The sequence below is a fragment of the Moschus berezovskii genome, chromosome 2, assembly GCF_049115385.1.
Source record: "Moschus berezovskii isolate FMDL1 chromosome 2, NW_MosBer_1.0, whole genome shotgun sequence".
NCBI classification, from domain to species: Eukaryota; Metazoa; Chordata; class Mammalia; order Artiodactyla; family Moschidae; genus Moschus; species Moschus berezovskii.
Genome location: NC_142461.1, coordinates 117,482,772 through 117,494,295, shown reverse-complemented (window position 1 = coordinate 117,494,295; position 11,524 = coordinate 117,482,772). Strand labels below are relative to the sequence as shown.

Below are 11,524 nucleotides of genomic sequence, written 5' to 3'. Positions count from 1 at the left end.
CATCCTTTATTATGACTAATATTCTATTGTAATATTCCATTTATAAATGGATAAAGAAGGCATACCTTCTTTATCCATTCATCTGTTGATGGACACTTAGGTTGCTTCCATGTCTTAGCTATTGTAAATAGTGCTGCTATGAACACTGAGATACATACATCTTTTCGATTTAGAGCTTTCTTCAGAGATATGCCCAAGAGTGGGACTTCTAGATCATACATAACTCTATATTCCTTAGTATTTAAGGAAACTTCACACTGTTTCTCGTAGTGGCTGCACCAACTTACATTCCCACCAACAGTATAGGAGGGTTCCCTTTTCTCCACACCTTCTCCAGCATACATATCCCATTGTATGTATATACCACACTTTGCTTATCCATTCATTTGTTGATGGACATTTGTATTATTTCCACCTTTTGGAATATGCTGAATAATGCTGCTATAAACAGATGTACAAGTATCTGAGTCCCTGCTTTCAATTATTTTGGGTATATACTTAGAAGCGGAATTGTGGATCATATGGTAATTCTTTATTTAGCTTTTTAGAAGAGACATCACATTGTCTTCAGTAGCAGCTACACCATTTTACATTCCAATGATCACTGCACCAGGATTCCAGTGTGTCTGCATCCTAATCAACAATTGTTATTTTTCATTTTTTTGGACCATAGGCTTTCTTATTTGTGTGAAATGGTATCTTATTGGTTTTGACTTGCATTTCCCTAATGACTAGTTATGTTGTATATCTTTTTATGTGCTTATTGGCCATTTGTATATCTTGTTTGGCAAAACACCTATTGAATTCCTTTTTTCATATTTAAATTAGGTTGTTTGAGGGGTTTGTTGTTTAGTTGTAGGAGTTCTTTACAGATTCTGAATATTAATACCTTATCTGAGATACGATTTTTAATATTTTCTTCCATTATGTGGATTGTCCTTTCACTCTCTAGATAATGTCCTTTGATGCATACAATTTTTAATTTTGATGAACCCCAATTTATCTGTCTTTCCCTTTTGTTGCCTGGCTTTTGGTTTCATATCCAAGAAATCATTACAAAATGCATTGTCATGGAGACTTTTACCCTATATTTTCTAAGGGTTTTATAATTTCAGATCTTACATTTATGTCTTTGATTCATTTTGAGTTAATTTTTGTATATGGTATAAGGTAAGATTTGCAGTATTTCACGTGCAAATATCCAATTTTCCCAGCACTAACTATTCATTGAAAATAAGATATAAATTTTTAAGCAAATTAAAAACTCTATTCATATATATCAACATTCCTATATTCTCAGATGCGCAGTCATGTCAAATTCTTTCTATGTAAAAATATAGTGAAAGTTTGCAACTCCATGGACTACAGCCTGCCAGCCTCCTCTGTCCATGGAATTACCCACGCAAGAATACTGGTAGCTATTCCCTTCTTCAGGGGATTTTCCCCACCCAGGATTTGAACCTGGATCTCCTACACTGCAGGCAGATTCTTTTCCCTCTCAGCTACCAAGAAAGCCCAGAAAGGTACACACTATACTGTTAATAATTTTTATTTTTAAGAAGGAAACCAATATTAAGGAGGAGGATATGCAACAGCTATAATTTTGCTGGCTATAGAGGAACCAGAGATCAAATTGCCAACATCTGCTGGATCATGGAAAAAGCAAGAGAGTACCAGAAAAACATCTATTTCTGCTTTATTGACTATACCAAAGCCTTTGACTGTGTGGATCACAATAAACTGTGGAACATTCTGAAAGAGATGGGAATACCAGACCACCTGACCTGCCTCCTGAGAAACCTGTATGCAGGTCAGGAAGCAATAGTTAGAACTGGACATGGAACAACAGACTGGTTCCAAATAGGAAAAGGAGTCCGTCAAGGTTGTATATTGTCACCCTGCTTATTTAACTTCTATGCAGAGTACATCATGAGGAACGCTGGGCTGGAAGAAGCACAAGCTGGAATCAAGATTGCTGGGAGAAATATCAATAATCTCAGATATGCAGATGACTCCACCCTTATGGCAGAAAGTGAAGAGGAACTAAAGAGCCTCTTGATGAAAGTGAAAGAGGAGAGTGAAAAAGTTGGCTTGAAGCTCAACATTCAGAAAACTAAGATCATGGCATCTGGTCCCATCATTTCATGGGAAATAGATGGAGAAACAGTGTCAGACTTTATTTTTTTGGGCTCCAAAATTACTGCGGATGCTGATTGCAGCCATGAAATTAAAAGACGCTTGCTCCTTGGAAGGAAAGTTATGACCAGCCTAAATAGCATATTAAAAAGCAGAGACATTACTTTGCCAACAGAGGTCTATCTAGTCAAGGCTATGGTTTTTCCAGTAGTCATGTATGGATGTGGGAGTTGGACTGTGAAGAAAGCTGATTGCTGAAGAATTGATGCTTTTGAACTGTGGTGCTGGAGAAGACTCTTGAGAGTCCCTTGGACTGCAAGGAGATCCAACCAGTCTATTCTAAAGGAGATCAATCCTGGGTGTTCATTGGAAGTACTGATTTTGAAGCTGAAACTCCAATACGTTGGCCACCTCATGCGAAGACTTGACTTACTAGAAAAGACTCTGATGCTGGGAGGGATCGGGGGCAGGAGGAGAAGGGGATGACAGAGAATGAGATGGCTGGATGGCATCACCAACTCTATGGACATGAGTTTGAGTGAACTCCGGGAGTTGGTGATGGATAGGGAGGCCGGGCGTGCTGTGATTCATGGGGTCGCAAAGAGTCGGGCAAGACTGAGCTGAATTTTATATTGCTTAGATATTTATAAGCCTGTAGTTATACATTACTTATATTATTTTAGAAAGACAATTTTGATGGGATTCTTTTCCTGATGGTTTTTAAGAAAAAATTGGTTGGATGTCAAAGCATGGGATGAGTAAGCCAAAAGGGTTACTATTCTGGCAGGTTAGAGGTCCAAATTAAATAAAAACTCCAAGGCAAGAGAAGTGTAATGTGGAAAGGAATTATCAGATCTCAAGGAAATACTATTTGTCTAGATAATCTTGGAGCAACGATAGCAAATAGAGACAGTTAACAAAACGTGGTCCTAATTCTTAACACTGCACTTAGTCTGCCCCCCATTTGTTTTGTTCTTAACCTTCAGTTGAATTTGAGTAGCATATTTTGTTGACGTATATAAGAGGTAACTGAACACTCAGAGGTCCCCTTGTGCTTTGCCAGGCAAAGCAGCCGAAGTTACAAGAGTGGGATGAATTGAGAGAGTAGCATGAAAACCTATAGAAGACCAGAAGATTTTAATAGCAAAGTAGTAGGGGGCCAGGAAAAAAAGGGCTTTTAATTTTACCTTAATTACTACATATTTTATTCTAGAATTCCCAGCAAAGAAAATCCTTATAGAAAGCAGGCTTACAATTATATAAAATAAATAAATAAAATGCTCGTTGAATGAATGATTGACACATGAATCTGAAGGAAAAAAATGTGAAAAACTAAATAAAAGTAGAGTAATATGAGAGTTACCTGGTGGTCAAGTGGTTAGGATTCAGTGCTTTCACTTCCATGGCCCAGGTTCAATCCTTGGTTGGAGAACTGAGATCCCACAAGCCTCATGGCATGGCATGGCATGGCGTGTGTGTGTGTGTGTGTGTGTAAATGTATATACATACACATATAGCTGAAACTGACAATATACCTTCCTATCACATAAAAGAATACAAGAAACTCCAGCCAATATATAGATAAGAAGGTATACACACCCACATCCACACACACATGATGCTTTAAAATAGGAATAGCCTTACCGTGAATAGATTAGAGTCTGAATATAATTTGAAATGTATTGGGTAGGGCTACTGCCTAAAGTACACCCAAGCCCATCACCAAGAGCTGAGATTCAACATTTAATAATGCTTCCCTTTGGTTTCATTAATGCAGGTGCCACAGAGGGGATACTATAATACATTTATCAGTTATCATAAATTAAAACTTTCCTAACATATTGCTTTTTAACTGTTGAAGTTCATGCTTATGGTAACTTTTCAAATAATGCAGAGGTAAGCACAGACATGCACATGTGAAGAAAATTTAACAGTTTCTCCTTTCCTTCTCCAACCTCATTGCTTAAAAATGGAGTAAGTGCCTATACATAGGTCAAGCAAGTTCTAGGCTATGTAGATCTAGCAATAAACAAAGTCCCTGCTCTCGTATCAGTTCAGTCACTCAGTCGTGTCTGACTCTTTGTGACTGCAGCACACCAGGCCTCCCTGTCCATCACCAACTCCCAGAGTTTACTCAAACTCATGTCCATCGAGTCAGTGATGCCATCCAACCATCTCATCCTCTGTCGTCCCCTTCTCTTCCCACCTTCATTCTTTCCCAGCATCAGGATCTTTTCAAATGAGTCAGTTCTTCACATCAGGTGGCCAAAGTATTGGAGTTTCAGCTTCAGCATCAGTCCTTCCAATGAATATTCAGAACTGATTTCCTTCAGGGTGGGCTGGTTGGATCTCTTTGCAGTCCAAGGGACTCTCAGGAGTATTCTCCAACACCACAGTTCAGAAGCATCAATTCTTTGGAGCTCAGCTTTCTTTATGATCCAACTCTCACATCCATACTTCACTACTGGAAAAAACAGAGCTTTGACTAGATGGACCTTTATTGGCAAAGTAATGTTTCTGCTTTTTAATATGTTGTCTTGGACTGCAAGGAGATCGAACCAGTCCATTCTAAAGGAGATCAGTCCTGGGTGTTTATTGGAAGGGCTGATGCTAAAGCTGAAACTCCAATACTCTGGCCACCTCATGCGACGAGTTGACTCACCGGAAAAGACTCTGATGCTGGGAGGGATTGGGGGCAGGAGGAGACGGGGACGACAGAGAATGAGATGGATGGATGGCATCACTGACTCGATGGACATGAGTTTGAGTGAACTCCAGGAGTTAGTGATGGACAAGGAGGCCTGGTGTGCTGTGGTTCATGGGGTCACAAAGAGTCAGACAAGACTGAGCGACTGTACTGACTGACTGACTGACTAGGCTTGTCATAGCTTTTCTTCCAAGGAGTAAGTATCTTTTAATTTCATGGCTACAATCACCATCTGCAGTGATTTTGGAGCCCCAATAAAAGTCTGTCACTGTTTCCATTGTTTCCCCATCTATTTGCCATGAAGTGATGGAACCAGATGCCATGATCTTAGTTTTCTAAGTGTTGAGTTTTAAGCCAACTTTTTCACTCTTCTCTTTCACTTTCCTCAAGAGACTCTTTAGTTCTTCTTCGCTTTCTGCCATAAGTGTGGTGTCATCTGCATGTCTGAGATTATTGATATTTCTCCCGGCAGTCTTGGTTCCAGCTTGTGCCTCATCCAGCTCAGCATTTCTCATGATGTACTCTGCATATAAGTTAAGTAAGCAGGGTGACAATATACAGCCTTGACATACTCCTCTCCTGGTTTGGAACCAGTCTGTTGTTCCATGTCCAGTTCTAACTGTTGCTTCCTGACCTGCATACACATTTCTCAGGAGGCAGGTCAGGTGGTCTGATATTCCCATCTCTTTAAGAAGTTAGAGTCTAATGTGAGATACAAACAAACTGGCCATACATGATGCCAAGGTAGCAATAACAGCCATGGAGAAATATAAAGTTAGGTAAAGGATCCAAGAAAGCCACACTTAAGAGGTGACTTGAGCAGAAACTTGAATGAAATGGAGGTTAAGGCAAGTAAACATAAGGTGTTCCAAACTAAAGAAGCAAAATATGCAGTTCTATGGGGCGCTGCTGTAGTTCTATGGTTGGGGTGCTGGAGGAACAGCAAAGGGGCCAGGAAGCATGAAGCTGATGATCAAGGAGTTGTTTGTTCTTTTTATCCATTTCTGGACTCTTTGTACCTACAAAGAGTAAATTGTGGTTATGCTACCAACTAGATAATTCATTTGTTTCAATTTGTAGGGAATTTAATTTTTTTTTCACTTTTTTTAATGAGTTTCATGGTTCCAAATCTAGAAAGCAAAGTATATTCAAAGAGGGTTAGCGTCTATTCCTGTTCCCTTCAATCCATTCTTTCTCTCAGTGGGAACCATTTTTGAACCTTCTATTTCTAAAAACATAGGAAATGTATTTGTAATTCTCTCCTCTTCTTAGATGCATTCACGTTCCTTCTCCACTTGTGAGGTAAATAGTAGAAGACTATAAAAATATGGAATACATGATGGATTTGAGTGTCACCCTTGCCCAGGTGCCCTGCTAGTTTTCTCTGTATCATAATTTTGGTACATGCACTGCTGAAGCAAGCAATAAGTTAGATTTTACATGGGTAAGAGCTCAGAACCGAAAACTACCTCGAAGAGATAGCTTCAGTAGCTGTGGCCATGGAGAGCCTAACATAGCCATGAGATACCAAGAAAGTACAAGGTGCTGACAGACCAGCAGCTTTGAGAAAAAAGTCAAGGACTAATCACCGACAGGCCTTGCCTGCCTCACAAGCCAGCCCAGGCTTCTGCTCGTGTCCCATTTCTGCCAGCATGCTGTTGTCCCACGCGTGCTGTGTGTGCTCAGTCATTCACGCACGCATGTGCACGTGCAGTCGCTTCAGTCGTGTCTTACTCTTTGCTGCCCTAAGGACTGTAGCCTCCATTCTCCTCTCTCCAAGGGATTCTCCAGGCAAGCTCAGTTGTGTCCAGCTCTTTGTGACACCCTGGACTGTAGCCCACCAGGCTCCTCTGTCCATGGGATTCTCCAGGCAAAGATACTGAAACGGGTTACCATTTCCTACTCCAGGGATCCTCCAGACCCAGGGATTGAAACTGCTTCTCCTGCAATGGCAAGTGGATTCTTCACTACTGAGCCACCTGGGTAGCCCCTTTGTATCATAGAACAGGTCAATACAGGGCTTTATTGTTTTGCTTTTTTTAATTAATTCTTTAGGTACGAGACTATAAATACAGAATCCTTATTAAGTACACACACAGAATGTTTATTTGAACAAACTCATGCCACAAATAAAAGAAAAAGAAAAAAAATGTTCCTCAAGTTCTCTAAGTTTGAATTTTGCAATACGAGTAAACAAACGAAATTCTAGAGGTCATTCCAATTTGTCCCAACAGCCTAAAATTCTAGTTAGAAGAATAAGTTTTTGCAAATTACTTTAACCATACTAAGTACCTTAGTTACTACTGAGCAAACATTTATTGAGTGACTACTATGTTTAATACTCTATGTTAGCTGCTGTAGAAGACATAAATATGAATTAGACCTAATTCCTTCCCTTAAAAATCTTTCCATCTCTGCTAGTTAGTAACTTATGACTCTCAGCTAGAAATCCATGCTTCTTTACCTTGCTTCTACTCTACAACTGGACCCTAATGGCATTTCCGCTATGACAACTGGTAGAATGTAGTCTTGGAGAAGGCAATGGCAAGCCACTCCAGTACTCTTGCCTAGAAAATCCCATGGATGGAGGAGCCTGGTGGGCTGCAGTCCGTGGGGTTGCTAAGGGTCGGACTGAGCGACTTCACTTTCACTTTTCACTTTCACACATTGGAGAAGGAAATGGCAACCCACTCCAGTGTTATTGCCTGGAAAATCCCAGGGACGGGGGAGCCTGGTGGGCTGCCGTCTATGGGGTCACACAGAGTCGGACACGACTGAAGTGACTTAGCAGCAGCAGAATGTAGTCTGGCCAATAGAGGGTGCTGGAAAGACACTGTGAAGCCAGACCAAGAGGAAGGACTTTCCTTTCTTCTTTGGGTGGACTGCCTTGCAGCAGAGGCCTGGTTGTGTTCACCTCAGCAATCCTCATGGTTCACTTGTGCAGCCCGTGCCTCCAGCAAGTTTCTTGACCACAAGTGGACTGTAAACTGCAAGTTCCTGTGACAGCCATGCCCTCTCCTCTAAATTTCTAAATTCTTCCTTACTGTTCACTCTTCCTCAGCCAAGGGTAGTAACTTCTTATAGTTCCTGCTTCTAGACCCCTTAGAATCTACTCTCCCATTTTTAGTAGTTAGATACCTTTTACTGGTTAACAAAGTTATATTAAATTTTCCCTGTTCAAATTATTAATATGATTCCTGTCTTGTGGTTGGTCCCAGCAGAAATACCTAGCAGATAAGGGAAAAAAGACAGATGTAAGTTAATGTAAATTCTGTGAGAGAATAGGCCACTATAATCACAGCCCAAAATCCAAAAAAGTTTCAGGTGTAAATCTACAGAATTATGTATCAGTTTGGATTGTGTTCAGCTGCACATAACAGAAAACTGACTTCAGTGGCTTAACCAAATAGATTGATTTTCTCCTGTACCATGAAGTCCATAAATAGGCAGTTAAGGGCTGCTGTAGCTACTCTAAAAAAAAGTTAACTCTAAAATAAAGTTAAAGTAGACTCCTTATTTATTTTTTAATTGAAACATGGTTGATGTATAGTAAAGTTCCAGGTGTACAACATGGTGATTAACAATTTTTAAGGATAATGCTCCATTTACAGTTGTATAAAATATTGGCTATATTCCCTGTGCTGTACAGTATATCCTTGTAGCTTATTTATTTTATACGTAATTGTTTGTGCTTTCTCACCCCCTACCCCTGTCTTCCCCATTCTCCTTTCCCTCTCCCCAGTGGTAACCACTAGGCTGTTCTCTATATCTCTCACTGCTTCTATTTTCTTATACTCACTACCTCGTTTTATTTTTTATATTCCACATATAAGTGATATCATATAGTATTTGTCTTTCTCTGCCTGACTTATTTCACTTTGTATAATGCCCTCCAAGTCCATCCATGTTGTTTCAAACGGCAAAATTTCATTCTTTTTTATGGTTGAGTGGTATCTGGCTCCTTTTCTTTCCCAGTTTCTCCACACCTAATGTGTGGCTTCTGTACTCATGGTTGCAAGATTGCTGCTTCACCTCCAGACACTCGGTTCATATTCCAGGCAGGAAAAAGAAAGGGAAAGAAAAAAAAATGAACCAGTTGCCTCTAACTTCTTTCTAAGCATTCTTAGAGGCACTGCCAAGTAACTTCAACTCACAAACCATTGATAATTCCTAACTGTAAGTGAACCTGGGAAGCTCAGTATTTTTTTAATTGGCAGCAGGATCCAGTAAGTAAGAGAGAAGGGGAGAATAAAGCTGAATAGGTAACTAGCAGCATCTGACATATTAATTGGAAAAGGAGTAAGTTACTTACTTCGAGATGGGTTAGAGTCAGTAGAGGAACATGATCTCATATTCATATACGTATTCATTTTCTTTTAATGTAAATGACCTTTCTATATTAATTATCAAGCAGTAGATTAGATGAGATGAGTAGCAAAGTCACATTGCACAGGAGCATGCAGGATAAGGAAGGATTTATTTAGAAATTATCTTTCATACTTCTTTTTACTGCGCCATTCCTTTCTCCTCATGCCATCATCACCCAGATATTATCAGATATTACCTAATTCTAATGTCCCATAACAACATGACTGACTCCACAGTCTAAGAAAAAAGGTAGACAGGATTAAATACTTATTACTTATTATTTGTCTTTCTCTGTGTCTCTGTCTCTCTGTTTTAAACACACACACATGCATACACCGTTCTCAAAGGTAGAACATCTGTTCTTTGAACATCTAAAATTCTTCATAAATGTTTAAACTCACAGAACCCACAAAGGACCTCTTCTCTTCTAAGCCAACTCATCTGTTCATTGACAGGCTGACACATGTCAGGTGGGAGCCTGGACACAGAGGGTACCTCTCACTCCTATAGGCAACTAACCCGTATGTACCATGGAAGTGAGACTGTTGGGGGGCCTGGCTTTTCTCCTGCCTCTTCTCAGCAGTTTCTGCTACTGATTTATGGCCGGAGAGGAAGGGCTTTTCTCTAAGCCATTTCCATACACAAATTCATTTACAATAATTTTTCCCTTAAGATAATCTGTTACTGAAGTATAAGACCTGTGATGATTAATTTTACGTGTCAACTTGACTGGGCACAGGAGTATGTATATTAAACATTATTTCTAGTGTCTATGAATGTGGTTTTGGATGAGATTTTTTTTTAACTGGAGGATAATTGCTTTATGGTGTTGTAGTGGTCTCTGTTGTACATCACTGTGAATCAGTCATAATTATACATGTAATTATTTATATATATATGTACCCCTCCCTCATGGGCCTCCCTCCCCACCAAGATCAGCATTTGAATCTGTGGATTCAGTAAAGTAAATTGCCCTCGCCAATGTGGGTGGCCATCATCCAGTCCATTGAGGAATAGAACAAAAGTCAGAGAAAGGAAGAACTCACTTTTTTTCTCCCTGTCTCACTACTGAAGTGGGCCATTCCATCTTATTTTCTCAGACTGGGATTTATATCATTGGACGCCCTGATGCCCAGGACTTCAGATCCAGTTCAATTATACCATCAGCTTTCCTGAGTCTCCAGCTTGAAGACATTAATTCATGGAACTTCTCAGTCTCTATAACCGCATAAGTCAATTAATTCCACATGGTCATTCTGGGTGTGTGTGTGTGTGTGTGTGTGTGTGCACGTGCAGGCACACACACACGCTAAGTCATTTTAGTTGTGTCTGATTTTTTGCGATTCTATGGACTGCAGCCCTTCAGGCTCCTCCGTCCATGGAATTCTTCAGGTAAGAATACTAGAGTGAGTTGCCATGCTCTCCTGCAGGGGATCTTCCACGTCTCCTGCATTGGCAGGTGGGTTCTTTACCACTAGTGCCACCAGGGATATATATATATAAACGATAATGCTTAATATAATAATGCTCTGTGTTAATCCAGGTTCTCCACAGAAACAGAACCAGTAGGATCCTGCCAAGAGAGGTCAAATTTTTCTTCCAGCTAGTTCTGTTTCTCTGGCAAACCCTGACTACCACAGAGCATTATCGTTTCAACTTTAGACATCAAAGGACATCTTACCACATACTTCAGGCAAGAATTGAGTGTTTCAGAAAATATACTAATAAGTTCTCCTTGAACTGCATGTGTGAATTAACTCTGTTTTATGTGCTAAAGATTGAGCTAAAAGGATTAGCTTGCATGTGAGTTTGAAGCATTTGTCTGTGAAGCTGGATCAGTGTCTTAATTGCCTCTGAAGTGGATCAGTCTTAATTCATTCTTCAAGTTTTAGTTCTGAGGGCTTCTCCCGAGGATTACTGCTAGATGATACTGCACCGTTGTGCCAACTAGAAAAAAAAAGTGATCCTCTGGGTTCATGTTGTTTCAGGGCTCTAGGTCAAGTGGGTAGGATTTCAGTCCCTAGACATCCTAGATCCTTAATCTTTCATGTTGACTTGTACCACCTCCACAGCCACTTGTTAGAACTACTAAGTCAGATTTACAGAATTCAAGCCCTGACAGAAGTCCAGTAAGAGTCATTTTTTTCCTAAGATATTTCTGTATTCATCTGAAGCCCAAAGTTACCCACAACAAGTGTTAAAGTTGGGTCAGTTTTGAAAATACTCGGACTTTCTTTAGTCCCTGGCCCTACGTGAAAAAACATTTACAATCCCTTAATTCTCCCAATCACAGGGTTGGAAGAAAAACTGACC

The 11,524-nt window shown here is 40.0% G+C and overlaps 1 non-coding gene across 1 annotated transcript; it reads right to left on the bottom strand.

Annotated features, from left to right (window-relative positions):
* Positions 1-6,164: 6,164 nt before the first annotated feature.
* LOC129538722 (U6 spliceosomal RNA) lies at positions 6,165-6,266 on the bottom strand. Its single transcript, XR_008682273.1, has one exon. It is a non-coding gene; the product is annotated as a U6 spliceosomal RNA (small nuclear RNA).
* Between the last annotated feature and the right edge of the window lie 5,258 nt (positions 6,267-11,524).